Genomic DNA, 25,039 nt, shown 5'->3' with positions numbered 1-25,039 from the left:
CTTTATAAATATAGTACATTTTTTAGCAGTATTATGACCATAGAATCTCATTGCTTAATCCATGCATAAGACCTATTTTCCTTCTGTGGGAGGGGGACATGTTCTCATTACAAAAGGCTGGTAAACAAGGACAGATAGAGTGAAGACCAAATTTAGTGCAGAGAAACATTTTACTCCAACTGAAATAATGGACATAAGTGTTGTAATTTTTTTAGTCTGTCTTTCTTTCTTTCTTTCTCTCTCTCTCTCTCTCTCTCTCTCTCTCTATTTCTTTCTTTCTATCTTTCAGAGGGAGATATAGAGAGAGTTAGAGCAGGGTAAGGAGCAGAGGGGGAAAGAATATCAAGCAGACTTTGAGTGTAGAGCCCAACATACATCTCTATCTCATGACCCTGAGATCATGACCTGAGCTGAAATCAAGAGTTGGATGCTTAACCAACTGAGCCACCCAGATACCCGGTATTTTAATTAGAAGTAATGGGGTTCAGGGGCGCCTGGGTGGCTCAGTGGGTTAAAACCTCTGCCTTCGGCTCAGGTCATGATCCCAGGGTCCTGGGATCGAGCCCCACATCAGGCTTTCTGCTTTGCAGAGAGCCTGCCTCCCCCCCTCTCTCTGCCTGCCTCTCTGCCTAGTTGTGATCTCTGTCTGTCAAATAAATAAAATCTTTAAAAAAAAAAAGTAATGGGGTTCAACAACAAGGATTTCTGTAACAAATATGAATATAATTAACAAGATGTAAGACACCTGAAGTTACAATTTAATGAAACATTTAACTCCTAGAGTAGATTTTCATAGTCTTCCGAGAATGACATGAAAGTTTTCAAAGATTTATTCAAATAACCTCCCTTCCTACCCCAACAATTATCACACATTCCAAGCCAGATATTCTTTTTGTCAAGAAGAGGGATAAAAAATGTTTTGTCTCAATGGCCTTCAATGTTTTTCTTTTTTTTTAAGATTTTATTTATTTACTTATTTGACAGAGAGAGAAAGAGAGCACAAGCAGGGGGAGTGGGAGAAGTGGGCACCCCTCTGAGCAGGGAGCCCAATGCTGGGCTTGATCCCAGGACCCTGGGATCATGACCTGAGCTAAAGGCAGATGTTCAATTGACTGAGCCACCCAGGTGCCCTGGGCCTTCAATGGTTTAAAACAAGCATCGATTTCTTTAGAAAACTACCACAGCAATTGGAGCAACACTTAGCTGTACTTTTCAAGGAGTTATTTACTATACTTATTCTGGTTAGAATGAGCCACAAGGATAATTTTAAACCAAAAACTGAGGTCTGGCTTCCATTTTAGTACTGGACAAACTAACACTGGTGCAGGGAAGAGGAGTAGGGTTTTTTTCTTTTCTTTTCTTTTGTCATGCCAATCATTTCAGCTCTGTTTTACAAACTATTTCTGGAAGTACAGTGAAAATTCATGGGCTCAGATAAGTCAGAAATATCAACTTACCTAAGGGAGATTTGACCAGTTGGTTGAAAATTAATAGGAATGAGATTGAATTATCTGTTATGGACCAATGGAGTATGTTCTGTTCTACAGCCTCAGGCTAATTCTTGAAATTTAGCCAATCACCTCAGCATTGCATACCGGACTGAACTGGATGAATCAGCAAAATTATAACTCCATGACTACAAAAATGTCTAAAATATATGCCCTACTCTTCTGAATTAGTATCATTATGTTAGGATTTGGAGAGAAGAAATGGATTTGATTACAAACTAATAAACTAAGCTGAGCCCATCTCCCAAACTTCCTCTGATATCAATTATCTTTAAGTTTTAAATTATACCTGTAAGTCAGAGTGAGATCCAGCACAAGGAAAAAAAAGGCAGGATAATACTTGATTAATAAGGTCTCCCTGTCTGGAAATGATTAATTCTAGGATGTAGCTCATGCTAGACTGAGAGCCCATATTTATGATCAAGTCTCTCAAATTCCACCAGCATCCCTAGCATATCCCAAGCACAAAAGAGACATTTATTCAGTGACTGATAACATGTCAAAAAACTTTGGTTGAGCATTTTGTCAAGGATCAACTCCCAAAAGACCACCAGAAATAACTGTTGATCAAGCAAGTCGAAGTTTACTGGATATACTATAATTAGACAGAACACATTAACAGGCGGTTAGCAGCATCTCAAAGTGAGGAAATTAGGGAAACAACTTTATAGGGTTTTGGGGCCTCGGATCGATGATTTTAAGGCAGGTCTTGCAATGTAGGAAATTGACCAGGAATGGACAAAGTTTATAACATAATAGCTTTCAATGAATTGATAGGCACAGGGAACCAAGGGCTTGAAATAGTCTGGATGTTAGTCTTCATAAAAAAGTTTATTAATTGGCTTATAATTTTACCTTTGGGGAGTTGGTACTTCTTGGTGCAAAAGCTAAGGCATTTTTTCTTGCTATTGGTATAATTTAATATAGGGAAAGAACATATGCCTGTATCCCAGTATTGTTTAACATAGAGACAGGAAACAATGCTGGTTTTAGGTAATTATAAATTAAATGAAAAGTAATTAAACCTTTATAGAACCACTTAATGACAAAAATCATCGTCATGAATTAGTCACATCTACCTAATTGCAAAGAAATTACTATCTCAGTGTAAAGAATTCAGTAATATATTCTTAGTTAATTCTTTCCATGTTTACTCTATGTCTTCCTGAAAGTAACTGGACAGACTGGTAGAGTAATCACCCCTTTTCTGAGGTAGTCAATGCTTTGTATCAATTTTAATTAACTATTTTTGATACTCAAGAGTTTTTGCCTCTGTACATCTGCCTAACTTATTTTTCCATACTCCATGTGGGAGGCATTAAAGGATAAGAGAAGACTTTGAATTTTTTCATATTTCTGGTAATTAATATTTATGGCATTTCTTATTTTTTTCCCATTTTATTTATTTTTTCAGCATAACAGTATTCATTCTTTTTGCACAACACCCAGTGCTCCATGCAAAACGTGCCCTCCCCATTACCCACCACCTGTTCCCCCAACCTCCCACCCCTGACCCTTCAAAACCCTCAGGTTGTTTTTCAGAGTCCATAGTCTCTTATGGTTCGCCTCCCCTTCCAAATTTTTTTTTTTTAACAAACCCCTGGCCAGACTCATCAAAAAGAAAAGAGAAAGGACCCAAATCAATAAAATCATGAATGAAAGAGGAGAGATCACAACTAACACCAAAGAAATACAGACAATTATAAGAACATACTATGAGCAACTCTACGCCAACAAATTTGACAATCTGGAAGCAATGGATGCATTCCTAGAGACATATAAACTACCACAACTGAACCAGGAAGAAATAGAAAACCTGAACAGGCCCATAACCAGTAAGGAGATTGAAACAGTCATCAAAAATCTCCAAACAAACAAAAGCCCAGGGCCAGACGGCTTCCCAGGGGAATTCTACCAAACATTTAAAGAAGAACTAATTCCTATTCTCCTGAAACTGTTCCAAAAAATAGAAATGGAAGGAAAACTTCCAAACTCATTTTATGAGGCCAGCATCACCTTGATCCCAAAACCAGACAAGGATCCCACCAAAAAAGAGAACTACAGACCAATATCCTTGATGAACACAGACGCAAAAATTCTCGCCAAAATACTAGCCAATAGGATTCAACAGTACATTAAAAGGATTATTCACCACGATCAAGTGGGATTTATTCCAGGGCTGCAGGGTTGGTTCAACATCCGCAAATCAATCAATGTGATACAACACATTAATAAAAGAAAGAACAAGAACCATATGATACTCTCAATAGATGCTGAAAAAGCATTTGACAAAGTACAGCATCCCTTCCTGATCAAAACTCTTCAAAGTGTGGGGATAGAGGGCACATACCTCAATATTATCAAAGCCATTTATGAAAAACCCACCGCAAATATCATTCTCAATGGAGAAAAACTGAAAGCTTTTCCGTTAAGGTCAGGAACACGGCAGGGATGTCCATTATCACCACTGCTATTCAACATAGTACTAGAAGTCCTAGCCTCAGCAATCAGACAACAAAAAGAAATTAAAGGCATCCAAATTGGTAAAGAAGAAGTCAAACTATCACTCTTCGCAGATGATATGATACTATATGTGGAAAACCCCAAAGACTCCACTCCAAAACTGCTAGAACTTGTCCAGGAATTCAGTAAAGTGTCAGGATATAAAATCAATGCACAGAAATCAGTTGCATTTCTGTACACCAACAACAAGACTGAAGAAAGAGAAATTAAGGAGTCAATCCCATTTACAATTGTACCCAAAACTATAAGATACCTAGGAATAAACCTAACCAAAGAGGCTAAGAATCTATACACAGAAAATTATAAAGTACTCATGAAAGAAATTGAGGAAGACACAAAAAAATGGAAAAATGTTCCATGCTCCTGGATTGGAAGAATAAATATTGTGAAAATGTCCATGCTACCTAAAGCAATCTACACATTTAATGCAATCCCTATCAAAATACCATCCATTTTTTTCAAAGAAATGGAACAAATAATCCTAAAATTTATATGGAACCAGAAAAGACCTCGAATATTTATGGCATTTCAAATGTTGGTATTTTATCATGTATAGGTAAAACTTTCATTTTTTGAGTTAATTATTTCAGGTTCTGATTGGAAGATTAATCTCTTTGGCTTCGTTACCTTCCATGAATGTTCTAGATTTTTGCTTCCTCCACTTTGCTTCACTAGCCCATAACATTCTAACCTGCAGGAAACTTGTAGAAATACATTTCCACTTTCTCTCAAATATAATTTTCCTATTATTTTCTTGTGTTACTGTTGTTTAACGAAGTTTTAGAAAGAAAAGGAGAAAAGAGTGCATACTTGGTCTGTCATTTTCACCGAAAGACTTTTTAGTTGATTTTGTGCACTAATTTGAATATTTGTTTTATTTTATAAAAAAATATTTATTTATTTAGCTATTTATTTTTATTGTTGAGATGGCAAGTCATACACTGATACCAACTACCATAATATAACCTTGGTATATGATATTGTTCCCTGGAGTCTATCAATATTTTTTTTTCACATTTTTTAAATTTCTTTCAGCGTAACAGTATTCATTGTTTTTGCACCACATCCAGTGCTCCATGCAATATGTGCCCTCCATAATACCCACCACCTGGTTCCCCAACCTCCCACCCCCTACCCCTTCAAAACCCTCAGGTTGTTTTTCAGAGTCCATAGTCTCTCCCCTTCCAATTTCCCTCAACTCCCTTCACCTCTCCATCTCCTTATGTCCTCCATGTTATTTGTTATGCTCCACAAATAAGTGAAACCATATGATACCTGACTCTCTCTGCTTGACTGATTTCACTCAGCATAATCTCTTCTAGTCCCGTCCATGTGGCTACAAAAGTTGGGTATTCATCCTTTCTGATGGAGGCATAATACACCATAGTGTATATGGACCACATCTTCCTTATCCATTCATCCTTTGAAGGGCATCTTGGTTCTTTCCACAGTTTGGTGACCGTGGCCATTGCTGCTATAAACATTGGGGTACAGATGGCCCTTCTTTTCACTACTTCTGTGTCTTTGGCGTAAATACCCAGTAGTGCAATTGTAGGGTCATAGGGAAGCTCTATTTTTAATTTCTTTTTTTTTTTAGATTTATTTATTTGACAGATAGAGATTACAAGTAGGCAGAGAGGCAGGCAGAGAGAGAGAGAGGAGGAAGCAGGCTCCCCGCTAAGCAGAGAGCCCGATGCGGGGCTCGATCCCAGGACCCTGGGATCATGACCTGAGCTGAAGGCAGAGGCTTTAACCTGCTGAGCCACCCAGGCGCCCCTCTATTTTTAATTTCTTGAGGAATCTCCACACTGTTCTCCAAAGTGGCTGCACCAACTTGCATTCCCACCAAAAGTGTAAAGAGGGTTGCCCTTTCTCCACATCCTCTCCAACACACGTTGTTTCCTGTCTTGCTAATTTTGGCCATTCTAACTGGTGTAAGGTGATATCTCAATGTGGTTTTAATTTGAATCTCCCTGATGGCTAGTGATGATCAGCATTTTTTCATGTGTCTGATAGCCATTTGTATGTCTTCATTGGAAAAGTGTCTGTTCATATCTTCAGCCCATTTTTTGATATGATTATCTGTTTTGTGTGTGTTGAGTTTGAGGAGCTCTTTATAGATCCTGGATATCAACCTTTTGTCTGTACTGTCATTTGCAAATATCTTCTCCCATTCGTGGGTTGCCTCTTTGTTTTGTTGACTGTTTCCTTTGCTGTGCAGAAGCTTTTGATCTTGATGAAGTCCCAAAAGTTCATTTTTGCTTTTGTTTCCTTGGCCTTTGGAGACATATCTTGAAAGAAGTTGCTGTGGCTGATATCGAAGAGGTTACTGCCTATGTTCTCCTCTAGGATTCTGATGGATTCCTGTCTCACATTGAGGTCTTTTATCCATTTCGAGTTTATCTTTGTGTATGGTGTAAGAGAATGGTCAAGTTTCATTCTTCTACATATAGGTGTCCAGTTTTCCCAGCACCATTTATTGAAGAGACTGTCTTTTTTCCATTATATATTTTTTCCTGTTTTGTCGAAGATTATTTGACCATAGAGTTGAGGGTACATATCTGGGCTCTCTACTCTGTTCCACTGGTCTATGAGTCTGTTTTTATGCCAGTACCACGCTGTCTTCGTGATCACAGCTTTGTAGTAAAGCTTGAAATTAGGTAACGTGATGCTGCCAGTTTTCTTTTTGTTTTTCCACATTTCCTTAGCAATTCGGGGTCTCTTCTGATTCCATACAAATTTTAGGATTATTTGCTCCAGCTCTTTGAAAAATACCGGTGGAATTTTGATCGGAATGGCATTAAAAGTATAGATTGTTCTGGGCAGTATAAACATTTTAACGATGTTTATTCTTCCGATCCAAGATCATGGAATGGTCTTCCATCTTTTTGTGTCTTCTTCAATTTCTTTCATGAGTGTTCTGTAGTTGCTCGAGTACAGATCCTTTACCTCTTTGGTTAGGTTTATTCCCAGGTGTCTTATAGTTCTTGGTGCTATAGTAAATGGAATCGATTCTCTAATTTCCCTTTCTGTATTTTCATTGTTAATGTATAAGAAAGCCACTGATTTCTGTACATTGACTTTGTATCCTGCCACGTTACTGAATTGCTGTATGAGTTCTAGTACTTTGGGGGTGGAATCTTTGGGGTTTTCCATATAAAGAATCATGTCATCTGCGAAGAGAGAGAGTTTGACTTCTTCATTGCCGATTTGGATACCTTTTATTTCTCTTTGTTGTCTGATTGCCATTGCTAGGACTTCTAATACTATGTTGAACAAGAGTGGTGAGAGTGGGCATCCTTGTCATATTCCTGATCTCAACGGGAAGGCTGTGAGCTTTTTCCCATTGAGGATGATATTTGCTGTGGGTCTTTCATAGATACATTTTATGGAGTTCAGGAATGTTCCCTCTATCCCTATACTTTGAAGCATTTTAATCAGGAACGGATGCTGGATTTTGTCAAATGCTTTTTCTGCATCAATTGAGAGGACCATGTGGTTCTTCTCTCTTCTCTTATTGATTTGTTCTATCACATTGATTGATTTGTGAATGTTGAACCATCCTTGTGACCCAGGGATGAATCCCACCTGGTCATGGTGGATAATCTTTTTTTTTTATTTGTTTATTTACAGCATAACAGTGTTCATTGTTTTGGCATCACACCCAGTGCTCTATGCAGTACGTGCCCTCCCTATTACCCACCACCTGGTTCCTCAACCTCCCACCCCCCCCCACCGCCCCACCGCCCCTTCATAAACCTCTGGTTGTTTTTCAGAGTCCATAGTCTCTCATGGTTCATCTCCCCTTCCAGTTTCCCTCAACTCCCTCTCCTCTCCATCTCTCCATGTCCTCCATGTTATTTGTTATGCTCCACAAATAAGTGAGACCATATGATACTTGACTCTCTCTGCTTGACTTATTTCGCTCAGCATAATCTCTTCCAGTCCCATCCATGTTGCTACAAAAGTTGGGTATTCGTCCTTTCTGATGGAGGCATAATACTCCATTGTGTATATGGACCACATCTTCCTGTGGATAATCTTTTTAATGTGCTGCTGGATCCTGTTTGCTAGGATCTTGTTCAGAATCTTAGCATCCATATTCATCCATGATATTGGTCTGAAATTCTCCTTTTTGGTAGGGTCTTTGCCTGGTTTGGGGATCAGGGTAATGCTGGCTTCATAAAAAGAGTCTGGAAGTTTTCCTTCTGCTTCAATTTTTTGAAACAGCTTCAGGAGAATTGGTGTTATTTCTTCTTTGAAAGTTTAGTAGAATTCCCCAGGGAATCTGTCAGGTCCTGGGCTCTTGTTTTTTGGGAGGTTTTTGATCACTGCTTCAATCTCGTTACTAGATACCAGTATATTCAGGTTGTCAATGTCTTCCTGGTTCAATTTTGGGAGTTTATAGTTTTCCAGGAATGCATCCATTTCATTTAGGTTGCTTAGCTATTGACATATAACTGCTGGTAATAATTTCTGATGATTGTTTCTATTTCCTTGGTGTTAGTTGTGATCTCTCCCTTTTCATTCATAATTTTATTAATTTGGTCTTTCCCTCTTTTCTTTTGGATTAGTGTGGCCAATGGTTTATCGATCTTATTGATTCTTTCAAAAAACCAGCTTCTAGTTTCATTGATATGTTCTACTGTATCTCTGATTTCTACCTCATTGATCTCTGCTCTAATCTTGATTATTTCCCTTCTTGTTTGTGGAGTTGGTTTGATTTGTTATTCATTCTCCAGTACTTTAAGATGTAGAGACAACTGGTGTATTCTGGATTTTTCAATTTTTTTGAGGGAGGCTTGGATGGCTATGTATTTCCCCCTTAGAACCGCCTTTGCTGTATCCCATAGGTTTTGGACCGAAGTGTCTTCATTCTCATTGGTTTTCATGAATTGTTCAAGTTCTTCTTTGATCTCCTGGTTGATCCAAGCATTCTTTTTTTTTTTTTAAATGATTTTATTTATTTATTTGACAGAGATCACAAGTAGGCAGAGAGGCAAGCAGAGAGAGAGAGAGAGAGAGAGAGGGAGAGAGAGGAGGAAGCAGGCTCCCCGCCAAGCAGAGAGCCCGATGCGGGACTCGATCCCAGGACCCTGGGATCATGACCTGAGTGGAAGGCAGAGGCTTAAACCACTGAGCCACCCAGTCACCCCTGATCCAAGCATTCTTAAGCAAGGTGGTCTTTAGCTTCCAGGTGTTTGAGTTCCTTCTGAACTTTTCCTTGTGACTGAGCTCCAGTTTCAAAGCATTGTGGTCTGAGAATATACAGGGAATAATGTGAGTCTTTTGGTATCAGTTGAGTCCTGTTTGTGACCGAGTATGTGGTCTATTCTGGAGAAGGTTCCATGTGCACTGGAGAAGAATGAGTATTCTATTGTTTTAGGGTGGAATGTTCTGTATATGTCTATGAGGTCCATCTGGTCCAATGTTTCATTCAATGCCCTTATTTCTTTATTGATTTTCTGCTTCGATGATCTGTCTATTACTGAGAGAGACGTGTTAAGATCTCCTACTATTATTGTATTCATATCAATATGACTCTTTATCTTGATTAATAGTTTTCTTATGTAATTGGCTGCTCCCATATTGGGGGTGTAGATATTTACAATTGTTAGATCATCTTGGTGGATAGACCATTTAAGAATGATGTAGTGTCCTTCTGTATCTCTGACTACAGTCTTTCATTTATAATCTAATTTATCTGGGGCGCCTGGGTGGCTCAGTGGGTTAAGCTGCTGCCTTTGGCTCAGGTCATGATCTCAGGGTCCTGGGATCGAGTCCCGCATCGGGCTCTCTGCTCGTCAGCGAGCCTGCTTCCCTCTCCCTCTCTCTCTCTGCCTGCCTCTCTGTCTGCTTGTGATCTCTCTGTCAAATAAATAAATAAAATCTTTAAAAAAAATCTAATTTATCTGATATGAGAATCACTACCCCTGCCTTCTTTTGAGGCCCATTGGCATGAAAGTTGCTTCTCCATCCCTTCACTTTCAGTCTGGGTGTATCTTTAGGTTCAAAATGGGTCTCTTTTAGAGAACATATGGATGGGTCCTGTCATTTAATCCAATCTGCAACCCTGTGTCATTTTATGGGCGCATTTAGGCCATTCACATAGAGAGTGATTATTGATAGATATGTTTTTATTGACATCGTGTTACCTTTGAAGTCTTTCTGTCTGTAGATTGTCTCTATATTTCTCTATGTTCAATGACATTCTTGGGATTTTTTCTCTTTTATAGAACCCACCCCCCTTAATATTTCCTGTGGTGTGGGCTTGGTGGTTGCATAGTCTTTTAAGCCTTGCCGGTCTTGGAAACTCTTTATCTCTCCATCCATTTTGAATGTCAGTCTTGCTGGATAAAGTATTCTTGGCTGCATATTCTTCTCATTTAGTGCCCTGAATATATTTTGCTAGCCCTTCCTGGCTTGCCAGGTCTCTGTAGACAGGTCTGATGTTATTCTAATGGGCTTTCCTCTGTATGTAAGGAGCTTCTTTGTCCTAGCTGCTTTCAAGAGGGTCTGCCTACAATCGTAATTCTTCATTCTAACTATCAGGTGTCGTGAGGACTTTCGAGAATCTAAAATCTTGGGGGGAAACCTTTCTGCCTCTAGTACATGAACGCTGGTTCCATTCGTGAGATTGGGAAAATTTTCATAGACAACTTGTTCCACTATATCTTCTAGACTTCTTTCTTTTTCCTCCCCTTCAGGGATTCCAATAATTCTGACATTGGAACGTTTCATGGCCTCATTTATTTCCCTGATTCTGTTTTCGTGGCTTCTGACCTGTTTGTTCCAGGCTTCCTCCTGATCCTTTCTATCTGTTTGTCCTCTAGATCACTAATTCTATCTTCTGTCTCGGTTACCTTTCTACCTTTCTACCTTTTAGAGAATTTAGATTAGATTGGAACTTATTGAGCACATTGTGAACATCCTCCTTGGTGGCTTTCAGTTCTGCCCTAATCAATTCCGTTTAGTCATCCATGGCTTTCTCCAACCTAGCTATTGCCTGGATAAGTGTTAGCCTGAACTCCCTTTCTGACATTTGTCTATGTCAATGGCTATTAGCTCTTTTTCAGAAGGTCCATCCTCTGTATTCTTCTTCTGTTGGACATTCCTCCTCCTAGTCATTTTGGTGAGAGATGACTGAACGGATGTAGCTGGATGTATCAACTGTGGTACAGTCAAGGTGTACCCTGGAACGCTTCTGTGCAATCAGGATTCCCCACCCAAATGAGAGAAAAAAGAAAAGAAAAATAAAAAGAAAAAAAAAGGGAGAGAGGAGAGAGAGAGAGAGAGGAAAAAAAGGGAAGATAAAAGAGAAGGCTCAGCCCAAATGGGCCCCAAGGTAAGATTTATGAAGTATACCAACAAAAACAGACAAACAAAAAGACTGATAAAAGTATATGACAAGAGAAAAAAAATATGCAAAAAAAGGAAGAACCTCGTCAAAAAGAACCCCAAGTGTAAGATTTATATACTATCAGGACAAACACAAATATACAGAAACACTGGTGGAAGGAAAAGATGAGAGTGGTTATAAATGCTCAGTGTGGTTGAGGAAGGTTATTTTGATTCTTCCTGGATGTATCTTGATGTCTTTGTTAAAGGACTCAACTTTCCTAAGATAAAGGGGGATTAAAAATTGGTTTACCTATAGGGGTAGCATTGATTGGGGAAAGGGGATTACCTTGAAGTTTAACTATATGTATATTAGAAAATAAAAATTAAAAAAGAATAAACTAGACTGAACTAAACTAAAATTTGAAAAAAAATTTAAAAAATAGAAAAGCAAAAGAAAAACACAGGTGTATGTATCAAAAAGTTCAGGTTAGAAGGTTATTAAGGAATTTGATGTACTGGACATCTCACTGTGATGGTAAATAGGTTAAAAAATTATCTATATGTATAAAAAAATGAACCAGAATAGCGGTAACGAGTTAAAAATAAAAGTTGTATTTATGAAGTAGTGGTGGTTGTTCTCTTGATGTCTTTTTTTTTTCTTCCTTCCTGGTTGGTTTTCTGGGGGAGGGGCCTGCCACGTGGGTTTTCAGTCAATGATGTTCCCTGAGTTAAGTCCTCCCGCCCCTCTCAAGGGGGTGGGCTCTGAGGAAACTGTTTTCTTCAGGCTTTTGTTCTCTGCAGGTTTTTATGTTTGTTCATCTGTTTTCTCTTGCCTTGACAGCTTTTGATGGTTTTTGGAGGTTTAGAGGACAGCAAATTGCACCCCGACCTCCCTCTCAGAGAGAAGCCTCAGAATGCTCTAAGGAGCTGCTGGCAGAGTAGGTTCCGAGTCACCGTCCCTAGGGATGCAGATCTCCTCCTTGTACCCAAAACCACAACAGTGGCAGCTGTCTGGGCAGCTCCAGACCGCCAGAGAGGTTCCAAGCAGCAATCGCACACTGAGATTTTCCCGCTGGCCCGGGCTTAGAGTGCCTGGTTTTTCCGGGACCCAGAGCTCCCGGCTAGCGCCTGTGAGCACCTCTCCCAGGGGAGGGTGTGGGTCTCTCTCGTCTCAGGCTCTGATCCCTCGATGGGGGTCTAAGAGCTCCAGGCTAATGCCTGCCCGCACCTCACTCGGGAAGTGCGTGGGGGAACGCGTGTCTCTGGAACGCCGTCTGGAGAGGCTCCCAGCCCCTCACGGGAGCCGGACCCCATGCGTTCTCAGGCGCGCTGGCAGCTCAAGGACCAGGACCTGGTTTCTCCGCCATACTCTCTCTGGCTCAGCACCAGGTGAGGCTGTCCTGGGTCCGGGGACTTAAGCCCCTGTCCCTAACCGCCCTGATTCCCACAATTTCTCCCCGCGATCCTTTGCTCTTTTTTTGAGTGCTTTCAACCAGACTCCAAGTTAATGCTGGTCCCCAGACGCAGGGCACTCTTGTATTGGGGTATTACTTTAATTGGTCACCTCTGGTGGCTCCTTCCCCCTTTTATCTTCCAATATCAGTCCGACATTCCCACTCCGCTTTACCTGCCCACTGGCATCTTCTGCTCCTGTAGAGATCCAGACGTGTATAATTCTGATCTCAGGCTGATTTCATGGGTGAGCAGAGTTCTTTGGTAAGTAATCAGCTCACTTTAGGGTACAGGTTGAAACGGCGCCTCCTCCTACTTCCCTGCCATCTTGACTCTTGAATATTTGTTTTTAAATGGTTATTAGGCAATGAAATCTTACTATTCTAAAATATACATCTTAAGGGAAAACAAAATAGAATGGTGAAAAATAACTGTAGATTGAGTTAATCTAGTTCTAGTTCCAGTTTTGATGATTCTAGATTTATGAAGTTGAACAAGTCACTTAACCTTTTTGATTTCAGTACCTTCATCTGTGAAACAATTGAGTTGTTTTGCATGCCCTTCTAAGTTTCTTCTAATGCTAATATGCTGATTCTATTTAATACCAAGACAAGATATCTAAATCAACTGTGTTGGAGTACAGAACAATTTGATTATTTTAGCACAAATTTTATGACCATTAAATCTCAAATCCCAGCTTTTTGGTCTCAAGTCTCAGGTCTACATGCATTAAAATATTTTAATACATTTGTCAATATAGACATAGGGCAACTAAATATACTACAATTCAATTCAATTCTGATACTATCTGATGTTAGTATCAGACTTCACAGGTATGAGAGCTCAGTCCCACAAGACTGCCTCCACTTCAGATGCCAGTCCCAAGTATCAGGTCCTGAGGTTATCCTCATTTCTGTCAGACTTGACTACTAAGTTTGAGGTTCTCATCACCTACTTCAAGTTTGATAATTTGCTTGAATGAATCATAACTCAAAAGTTGTACTTACTGTTATTTTTGTTATGAAAGATACAAATGAACATCCAGATAAGAGGTACATAGGGCAAGGCCTGGAAGTATCCTGAGTGCAGGAGCCTCTGTCTTGTGAAGTTGGTATATGCCATTCTCCCAGCACATGGATGTGTTCTCCAATCCAAAAACTTCCCAAACTCCTTCATTTAGGGGTTGTTAAGGAGGATTCAAGACATAGGCATAATTCTGGCCAGTGGCAATTAACTCAGTCTCCAGCCCTTCTCCACTCTCCAGAGGCTGTGTGTAAGGGTGAAATTTCCAAGGTCCTTATCAAGGCTTGATTCATTCTGGAATCAGTCCCCAACCTATAACTATTTATTGGCCCAACATGACTTGCCTCATAAGAACAAAAGATATTCCTATCACCTTTATCATAGGAAATTCCAGTGGTTTTAGGAGCTCTGTGCCAGGAAACAGGAACAAAGATAAAATATGTTTTTATTATAACATATAATATGTATGTATATTTGCACATACAGAGAGAAATTTAATGCATATTTCCTTCCCATTTTATAAATCAGTAAAAATATCTCTTAAAAAAGTCTTGGATTTTGATTCTTTTCTTTATTAAAGAAACTTTTATGAGACTGATTAGACTACATAAGCAAACAATATATAGAATTTTACCCACATCCTCAATTTGTTTCATCAGGGGCATTACTACTCCCTTGTGGTATATTAGATACTTAAGGAAGCTATGTAAGCTCTTCAAGTCACAAGAGCACCATTTCGTAAATTGCAACTTCAATGGATTATTAACTTTTTACATAATATATTTCAATTAAAACAAAATTGGATCTCAATGAAATCAAATGGTTGATGCTACGTTTATTCTATGAGCAGGAGAGTGAGCACTGGAAATGTTGCTTGAAGACATATTACCTACAAGAAATCCAATCACTTTAGAAGTGAGCTCACACATATTTGACTGCAGGCAACCACACAAAATGAGTGGATATATATCTGAACACTTCATCTTCCTCAGAAATTCTCCCAGATATTATCTCCAATATAAAGTAATCCTCATCTGAATACTACAAAAATAACCACTTTTAAAAATCCAGCTTGAAAGGTCTTGGTAGTAATTTCCCCTCACACAGTTATTTTGAATAAGTTAGAACTCTTCAAACCTACTATATTTGTAGACCTAGATTGTTTCTGTGCACTTAAACTACACTCTGATAATGACAGACTCATATTCGAAAGTAGAAATAACTATTTATTGCCCACTAAGGGCACATCTGAGTGCACTGAAGAACAGTTATTAAAACCCACATCACCTGCACTTTCATAAACTGGCTAATTTTTGAATTATAATTTAAGGCCTTAGTAGAGTCACTGGATTCTATAGAAAGAAGAGACATTTTGACATTTATTTATAGCATTTATTTATTGATTTTTGATATACTACTTTGTAAGGTTTTTACTATCCACTCCTGTTAGTGTTCCAATTGGCCTGTATATACAACCCACTGAGAAATGAGTCCATTAAACTGTGTTCCTATTAGTATAATGCAAGTTCTGTATCATGCCAGCTTAGAGTAAATATTTGATGGAACATTTCTTTCTCTCTTGAGATCTTTTGATTTTATCCTCCACCCACACACATCTGTGCTTCTAATTTAAATAAGTTGGCTTAGTACTTCCTTATTCTGACTGAATTAAGTCTTTTGATACCTATTTCTAATGTAGCCAAGTTTTTAGTTCCATCCTTTAAAAGTATATCTCCTGGTTCTGTCTGTAAGCAAATCTTGATAGAACGAATATTTCTAAGTTCCTAAGGATAATATTCCCTCTTTCCTTCCTTTCTTCTGCTCTGTTTAAAAAAACAAGAAACAAACAACAACAACAAAAAAAAACCAAGTGAAATTTTTATTTAAAAATTACTGCTCCAGGGCACCTGGGTGGCTCAGTGGGTTAAAGCCTCTGACTTTGGTTCGGGTCATGATCCCAGGGTCCTGGTATCGAGCCCCACATCGGGATATCTGCTCAGCAGAGAGCCTGCTTCCCCTCCTCTCTCTCTCCCTGCCTCTCTGCCTACTTGTGATCTCTGTCTGCCAAATAAATAAATAAAATATTTTAAAAAAATAAAAATTACTTCTTCATCATTTGACCATTGTGGGTATATTGCAATTTTTCTCACTTCATGGAGTAAATGAACTAGTTTCTAATACATGATGAACTTGAAAAAACTCAAGTCAGTTTAATATAACTTTACTAGATGAAAAAGGCCTTTCAGATATGGGATACCAACTGATCATTTGTAGCTAACGCCTCCTGCAGCATGGCTTTTCTAATGTAATGGAGAACACCCATGTTATATAAATGAGCCAAAATGGCTTCTGTATGTTGTTTATTTCTTCACAGCAGGTTGAGACCCATTAGTTTAAAGGTCCACTGAAGCCCACCTCAAATATTTCCACATTCCCGTTATTATTTCTTTCATTAGGATATAATTGACATGTAACACCATCTATGTTTGAGGAATACAACATGTTAATTTAATACATTTACATATTACAATCCAGGGGGAGGAGTCAAGTTGGCAGAGCCGTAGCAGGCTGAGATGACATCAGGTAGCAGGAGATCAGCTAGATAAATTTATCAAACCATTCCGAACACCTACAAATCCAACAGGAGATCAAAGAGAAGAAGAGCAGCAATTCTAGAAACAGAAAATCGACCACTTTCTGAAAGGTAGGACTGGCGGAGAAGTGAATCCAAAGCGACAGGAAGATAGCCCACGGTGGGGAGGGGCCAGCTCCCGGCAAGCAGCAGAGCAACAGAGCACAAAATCAAAACTTTTAAAAATCTGCTCCACTGAGGCTCATTGCTCCAGAGGTAAGGTGGGGTGAAGCCCACACAGGGAGAGCATGGTCTCAGGTCCCACGGGGTCACAGAAGGATCAGGGGTGTCTGAGTGTCGCAGAGTTCGCAGGTATTAGAGCAGGGAAGCCAGCTACAGAGACAGGGCCGAAGAGTGAGCTCTCAACTTGGGGTTACCTTAAACTGTGATCCATGGCACAGTCAGGCCACTGCTCTGTGAGCAGGGACCCCACAAGTGGCAGATCTGGGGAGACCCCCCCCCGGAAGAGCAGTAGGGATCTGTTGGGTTTGGAGACTCCAGGCAGGGCTGTATGCCAGAGACAGAGGCTTGGTTGCAGGCCGGGTGATCTCGGAGCTCAGCTGGAGGCCAGGGAGACGGGAGAGATTGAGCGCTTTTCTCTGAGCACACATTGAGGAGTGGGGCTCCCGAGCTCTCGGCTCCTCTAGGCCAGAGATTGGGAGGGCGCCATTTTCATTCCCATCCTCCAGAACTCTACGGAATGTGTTCAGCAAACAAAAGCTCCCAAAGCAAACCCAAGCAGGTTAGTTAGCCCAGCCCCTGGCAAGGGCGGTGCAATTTCTCCTCAGGCAAAGACACTTGAGAATCACGGCAACAGGCCCCTCCCCCAGAAGATCAGCAAGTGAGATAAGCTCACTTATCAAGGAGAACAGCAGAATTCCAGAGGAGGAGAAAGCAAAGCATAGAATTCATGGCTTTCTCCCCATGATTCTTTAGTCTTGCAAAGTTAATTAATTTTTAAAATTTTTTTTCTTATTCTAATTTTTTAAACTTTTATTCTTTCCTCTTTTAACGTTTTTTAACTAGTTTATCTTAACAATACTTTCCATAAAAAAATCTTTTTGAACCTTCATTATTATAGTCATATTTTATCCTTCACTGTATCTAACATTATTTTTTGCATACACATTAGGGTTTTTTCTTCTAAAAAAATTGGGATACAACTTCTTCATCAAAATATATCAAAATATACCCTAAATCTAGCACAGGGCTTTGTTCTAGTCTCCAGCCTGAGCAAATTCTCTCCACTTTCTTTTTCTTTTTCTTTCTTTTCCCAACCAACTTATCAACTCCTTTTTTAGAATTTTTTTAAAAATTTTCATCTTATAGTCATATTCCATCCCTTCATCATGTTTACCCTTATTTGTGTGTGTGTGTGCGTGTGTATACACATGCACACACACACACACACACACACACACACACACACACATATATGTTTTTCTTTCTTTGGAATTTTGGTAAGTAGTTTCTTCTAAGAGACCAAAATACTCCCAAAATTAAGTGGGTGACTCTGTTCTATTCACCAGTCTAAAATATATCTATATTTTCTTTTTTTTAATTTTTAAAAATTTCTTTTACATATTACAATCCAAACAAGCAAATTTTCAACTTTTTAGAGCATGCTTGGTTTGCATATTTCAGAAAACCACACCCAACATATGCCAGCTATAGGTAAGGGAAGCTTTGTTAAAAGATCCAAGCTGCTGCTATCCATTGGAACTCTCTGACCCAGGGACTTCCTGCTGTGCTGGTGAATGATATCACCTTGATATTTAGGCACCTTTTCTGAGAGCTCCTGGGAGTTCTCATGCTTTCTGCCCCTTCTGAGTAAGGACAATGCAGGTAGCCTCTAGATAGCCCAGGACCCTGGGATCATGACCTGAGCTGAAGGCAGTGGCTTAACCAACTGAGCCACCCAGGTGTCCCTTTTTCTTCCATCATTTTAATGTGCCCTGCCTTTCTTCTATTTTTTTTCTCTGTATGAAATTTACTATGCATATTCTATGTAAGCAGCACTATGTCAAGAGCCATGGGGTATACATAGATTAAAAATATACAATTCACATTCTCAAATTTTCAGTATAAATAATTTTAAAATCTTTTATTTATATAAGATATAGGAAAGGATTATAGTTTCATTTACTCAAACACAATGGTTCTAAGAAATTTATTTTATTTGAAGCAGTGGCTATAAAAAGAAGTATTTGAAGAAATATCTCCCAAGCAAAGGGGAAAAGGCCCAAATACTTAATTTATAAAGAAAAATGATTTTGGAAATTGAAAAGATATTTGAAATTTACGTTATTTCAGGAAGAAAAGGACAAAACAGAGAAGAAGAAACAAACATCTCTTCAACTCTATGTCAATTTTGGTTTACTTCTACACTTAGATTAACTTACACATTCATATATTGCAAAATATATATGTACACATTGGCATTTGATTTTGTAAATTGAAAATTTCTGCTACCTTCTGAAATTTAGATTCATCTTTAGCAACAATTGAGTGTCTCCCATGCACCAAGCAGAGTTCTAAAAAGCAGGTTATGTTAAACCAGGGCAATGACAGTTTTGAACAGGTCTCCAGAGAAAACAAGAGAAAGTGTCAGTATAATGGGAGTCTCTGACATTCCTTGTAAAATAAGGACTTCCCCCCCAAAATAAAACTTCATCATCCATTCAAAGTGCTTTTGTAGGAGCTGTGGGATTCCAGACCACATACCAAGGAACCTGGGACGCCTGCCTAACTGTGTTGGGTAATAGGCAGACAGATCTCAGTCACAGCTGTGGAACCTTCAGCCCCTCTCAGCCACAGTGTAGGCACTCCTGGGAAACACTCTTAGACAGTTGCCTATGGACAAGAGAACATTTGCAGAAATTCAGGTTTCCAGAAGAGAAGTCCTAGCACATTGCTGGAACAAAAACATATATTTGGACATAATGGAATGGGTAAGAGAACCGGCTTGACTTTGCATCATCCCTACCCCAAGGCAACACAGCTATGGCCTAGAAAGGTCTCCTAGCCCATCATTTCTCTTGCAGAGGAAAAGGAGAGTGTGTACATGAGCACCTGGCTTTCCCACTGGTACAGGAACTGCCAAAGGAGTTCATTTCTCTTTCATCCCATCCAAAGTACTAAATTGTGAGCCACATGACTAGAGGATGAAAAGAAGCTGTGAGAGCTGCAAATAGGACTCTCAGAAAGCATTCAAGGTACACGGATCCTCCTAAGTGCTTCACAGATTTCATCAAGGAGCCCATCCACGGACAAGTAGGAATGCTTCACTTACGGATTCCCCCATCCCAGCTGGCCCACAGGGAAGCCCAGTGTGCAGTGTACCTCATGCACACACCACTCCACCCTGTGACTGGCTCTCTGTGGAAGCTCCTCATGGTGGTGCTGAGAACAAGCTTTGGCAGATGGAAGAGCTGAAAGCTGGCCCAAATCTGCAGGCCAGAGAGAGAACATAATTGTGAGCTTTAGCTCCACCTTTGAGAAAACTAGAGAGGTTGTCAGCACTTGTCCTGGTGCCTAGCAGGATACTGAGAAAGCATACAAGCTTAAGAATTCTGCCACAAGAGGGAGCAAAAAGCATGGAACAGGTGTACCCATAGAAAGTTTGAGATATGGGCGCCTGGGTGGCTCGGTGGGTTAAATCCTCTGCTTTCCGTTCAGATCATGATCCCAGGATTCTGGAATGGAGCCCTGCATCAGGCTCTCTACTCAGCAGGGAGCCTGCTTCTCTCTCTCTCTCTGCCTGGCTCTCTGCCTACTTGTGATCTCTCTCTGTCAAATAAATAAACAAAAATCTTAAAAACAGAAAAAAAAAGCTTCAGATAGCCTCAGAATCTCTAGAAGGGCTGACAGAAGTTATCTGTCTCCCAAAAGCAGATAGTAAAGACTTGAGGAAGTGACCACTACTTCAAATGGAGAGTAACACAAACTTCATGAGAAATCAAGCTAATATGACATCACCTAAGATCACAATAAATTCTAGTAATTGAACCCAAAGACATGAAGAACTGTAATTTACTTGACAAGGAATCCAAAATAGCTGTCTTTTTTTTTTCACCTTTAAAAATACATATTTGCAGGAACAGTTCCCCATTCTCTAGGACTCTTAGAAAAAAAAGATCCATTTTGGGGGAAGTAAAACAAACAGTGGACAAGAATGTAGCACCATCCCCCCAATCACCAGCTCTCAGGTCCCCGGGCTTGGCCAGTGCTGACGGGAGGTGAGCCCAGGAGTCCATCGAACCTACTCTCTCCAGCCTGGAATTCATACAGGACAGGCTTTATGTCTACCAGTCTTCTCTCCAAACTCCAGAAACACTTAAAGGGTCCTTTGTACCTGCCCACAGGAAACTAGGAAGCTGGGAAGGGGGAGCTGAAAACACACATTTGGTATCAAAAATAGCTGTTTTGAGAAAACTCAGTGAACTATCAGAAAGACAATGCAAGGAAACCAGGAAAACAATACACAAAAAGAGAAGTTAAGCAAAGAGATAAAAACCATATAAAAGAACCACACAAAGATTCTGGAGCTGAAGAATACAATGAAATAAATGAAAAATGCAACACAGACCATGAAGATCAGGATGAATAAAGCAGAAGAAAGAAGGAATTACAAGGAATTTTGAGTTACAAGGAATTTTGAAATTATCCATTCAGAGGAGAACAAAGAAAAAAGATCTGTGTGATACCATCAAAAGTACCAATTTGCAAATTATTAGAGTTCCAAAAGGAGAAGAGAAGAAAGAAGGCAGAAAGATTTTTTAAATGAATAACGGCTAAGAACTTGTAAAATGTGGGGAGATATTTGGATATCTAAGTTCATGAAGCTCGTAGTCAACAAAAAAATCTGCTTAAGGAGATCCTCTTCAAGACACATTATAATAAAATTGTCTACCAGAAACTCACTTCAACTTTAAGGACACACATAGGTTTAAAGAAAAGGGATGGAAAAAGATATTACAAGAAAACAGAAACCAAAGAAAGCAGGGTAAATTATACTTACATCAGTCAAAATAGACTTTAAGCTAAAAAGAGTAACAAGAAACAAAGGTCATTATATAATGATAAAGAGGTCAATTCACCAAGAGGATAAAACAACTATAAATTTAAATGCACCCAACACAGGAGCACCAAAATGTATTAAGCGAATATTAGCAGATATGAAAAAAGAAATAGACAACAATGTAATACTAGTAGGGGATTTCAATACCCTACTTTCAGCAATGGATAGATCATCCAGGCAGAAAATCAATAAGGAGACTTTGGACTTGAACTATACTATTAACTAAATAAAACTAACAAATATAATATAGAACATTCCATACAACCGCACAGAATACACATCTCAAGTGCACATGAATATTCTCAAGAATAGATCATATGGTAAGTCACAAAACAAGTCTTTTTTTTTTTAAAGGTTTTATTTATTTATTTGACAGAGATCACAAGTAGGCAGAGAGGCAGGCAGAGATAGAAGGGAAAGCAGGCTCCCTGCTGAGCAGAGAGCCCGATGTGGGGCTTGATCCCAGGACCCTGAGATCATGACTTGAGCTGAAGGCAGAGGCTTAACCCACTGAGCCACCCAGGAGCCCCAAAAACAAGTCTTAATAAATTTAAGAAGATTGAAATAATACCAAATTTTTAATTTTTTGGTTTTGACCGAACTTTTTATTTAGTATTCTATAGTTGCTTAACACACATTTAAATGGTTTTATTGAGGAAAGGGAAAGGGAAGGTTCCTGTAGATTCCTAGGAAATGTCAGAAAGGCAAAATATGGCCATCATTATCCATTTGCTTTATTGAATGTACTGGGCCAAATAGCACTCTTCTTACATAAGCATCTACTCTCAGGTTTTTTTATACTAAGGACACTGAGATATCAGTTTGAAGACACTCTGAAATCCTACTCCTACCACCCTCTAATAGCTAGCTTGTGGGTATAGGCAGAAGGATTTCCCTTGCCATTTTAGATAACTAGATGTTTGTGGAAGGTCTCAAAATTGTTTGCATCATTTACTGGGAAAAATCAGATATAGAAAGTGGCCTTTGGGACAATTTTTTTTTTGGAAAATTAAAACACTAGTACACAAATCAAGTCTTAACACATTTAACATTTGGTTGTCGAAAGCAAAGTCATAAAGTCAAGTAGGGTTAAACAGGTTTTATTTTTTTCCCCTCACAAGAACAGAAAAATTATGGTGGGGGAACTTAACAGGAAATTTTTAAAAGGTAACACAATTTTTTCTTTTAGTAGTCCTTGGGTCTGACAGAAAATGTTTAATTTTTTCATTTGTTTCCTTGAATGGGGATTTTGGTCCAAAGTTTTGTTTGTTTTTATATCTGCTTCTGCCTCTCCTCTGTCAGATCAGCTTCCTCCACAGCTTCCACCTCTGGGTGCTCTGTGACATGAAGTGTTGTAGGAATCACATGGAGGAGGATACCTTCTTTTCCACAGAAGGGGGAAGGCCTCTTTCTTGTCTGCCAGCCAGATCACGACCACTTGAGTAGAGATCACTTCCACTGCCTGAGTAACTGTCTTGATTTCCACCATAGCCATCATATGAGCTGCTGTAATCATCACAGCGATTGCTTCCCCTACAAGATGGTAGGGGCCCTCATGTAGTTAGAGCACTAAATGAGTTACCGTAACTCTCATATGAATCTCTGTAGGAACTTCTGCTTGTATGATCTAAATAGTTAAGATCAGGACCATAGTCATCTCTAATACTACAGCCTCTTGATGGGTAATCATCATGTGAACTGGAATGACCATAATCACAGTAAGTATAATCTTCTTGGGGTGGTACTTAATCTCTGGTATCACAAGAACTTGGGAAGTCTCTCCTTGAATAACTGTCTTTAGTAGAATACCCATCATCTTTTGGAGACAAATAAACATCCCTATGAGAGGGCAGGGGTTTCTTTCAAGGTTTGCCTCCCTAACTATCTCTTCCATGTTGTACAGGAGGCTTTTCCTTCTATTCCATTGCTGCTATGAACTGGTCCTGAAGGGGCAGATCTTTTAGGAGGAGGACAGCCACTTTGGGGTAGTGGTCCCCTTTTTATTGGAAGTGGTCTCTTGGAAGAATTTATGTTAAAAATCATGGAATAGCCACCATGATCCATGGTGAACCAGGAACCCCTGGTTCCTCCACTTCCTCTTCTTCCACCTCTAAGACCTTTTGGAGGGCTTCTGCTTCTTAGAGGTGAAGGTGGTCCATATCTACCACTTTCAAATGATGGTTCAGTGGCTTGTTCTACCTTAATGGCTTTTCCATCTAAGGACTTTCTGTTCACATCTTTGGCTATATCCTTAGCTTCAGCTGGGCTTTCAAAAGTGACAAAAGCAAATCCTCTTGATTTGTTAGTTTCATGCTCTTTCATCAATAGAACTTCTACTATTTGTCCATATTTGCCAAATATGACTTCAAGGGCTTCCTTATTTGTTTGTGTATTCAGGCCACCAATGCAGAGCTTTCCTGGGAGATCTGGTTCAACTATTTTCATTCCCTGATGAGAGTTGGAAGGGTGGTTGTAGTTTCAAGCTCTTATGAGCTTACCATCAGGGGCTTTGTAGCAACTTGGCATGAGAGAGAGCTGATGGTTCTGAGAATGGAAGAGGGAAGCTTCTATTGCTACTACACAACAAGGGTGAACCTCATACCAAATTTTAATTCAGTAAGTTAACTGACTATCTCTTTGACTTTATGACGCTGCTTTCAATAAGCAAATGTTCTCCCATCCAAGTACTAACCAGGCCCGACCCTGCTTAGCTTCCGAGATCAGACGAGATCGGGCGCGTTCAGGGTGGATGTTAAGTGTGTGTTAAGACTTGACTTGTGTACTAGTGTTGTAATTTTCTAAGTAAAAGATGAAAACTCTCCTATAACATAGAAATTTCATCTGTTATAACATAGGAGAAAACAAAAACACTTTGGCTCCAAGTACAATACTGAATTTCATTGTTTTGGTATAGCTTATCTGATTAACAGGATATATATGGATATGCAAAATTCCATTAACTTTGCTAACTCAATACTTACATCCATATTTCAAAAGAAAAATAACAATCTTACTGTTTTTGAGATAAATATAGAAAGACATTAAACATATTCTCTTGATACACAATAAGTAAACATATTTTTAATTGTGATATTTCTTTCAAGTTAAATTTATTAGAGTCTAGATATAAAGATAATTTACTTAATGTCATACTATCATTTTCTCATATGGACTGTAATGTATGGATGTATATTGTATATGGAATGACCAAAATACTCTTCAAAAATGATTGATTTTTATGAAGAAAAAAATATGTTCAAACCTCAAACAAAATACTGGAAATGAAAATGGTCTGTCATATTATGCTGGCATATGGCCATGTAAAGACATCAGGCTTTTCCTATTTTATCAAGGTACCCAATACTTTTAGGTAAATTTATCTTATAAAAGTCAGTCAATGAGTATTAAATATTACACATAAGCCCTGTGAAATTTTTTCTTGTAGGTGAGTTTATGGCTTTATAAATAATTATACAAGTT

The 25,039-nt window shown here is 39.1% G+C and overlaps 2 pseudogenes; both read right to left on the bottom strand.

Moving 5' to 3' along the window:
• LOC123934585 overlaps positions 1-23,075 on the bottom strand; it is a 108,143-nt pseudogene extending 85,068 nt beyond the window's left edge.
• A 37-nt stretch (positions 23,076-23,112) lies between these two features.
• LOC123934584 lies at positions 23,113-24,004 on the bottom strand (annotated as a pseudogene).
• Positions 24,005-25,039: the final 1,035 nt, after the last annotated feature.

Source organism: Meles meles, chromosome X (genome assembly GCF_922984935.1).
Source record: "Meles meles chromosome X, mMelMel3.1 paternal haplotype, whole genome shotgun sequence".
Classification (NCBI taxonomy): Eukaryota; Metazoa; Chordata; class Mammalia; order Carnivora; family Mustelidae; genus Meles; species Meles meles.
Note: the sequence above shows the minus strand (reverse complement) of the source record. Positions and strands in the feature narration are given on the sequence as shown.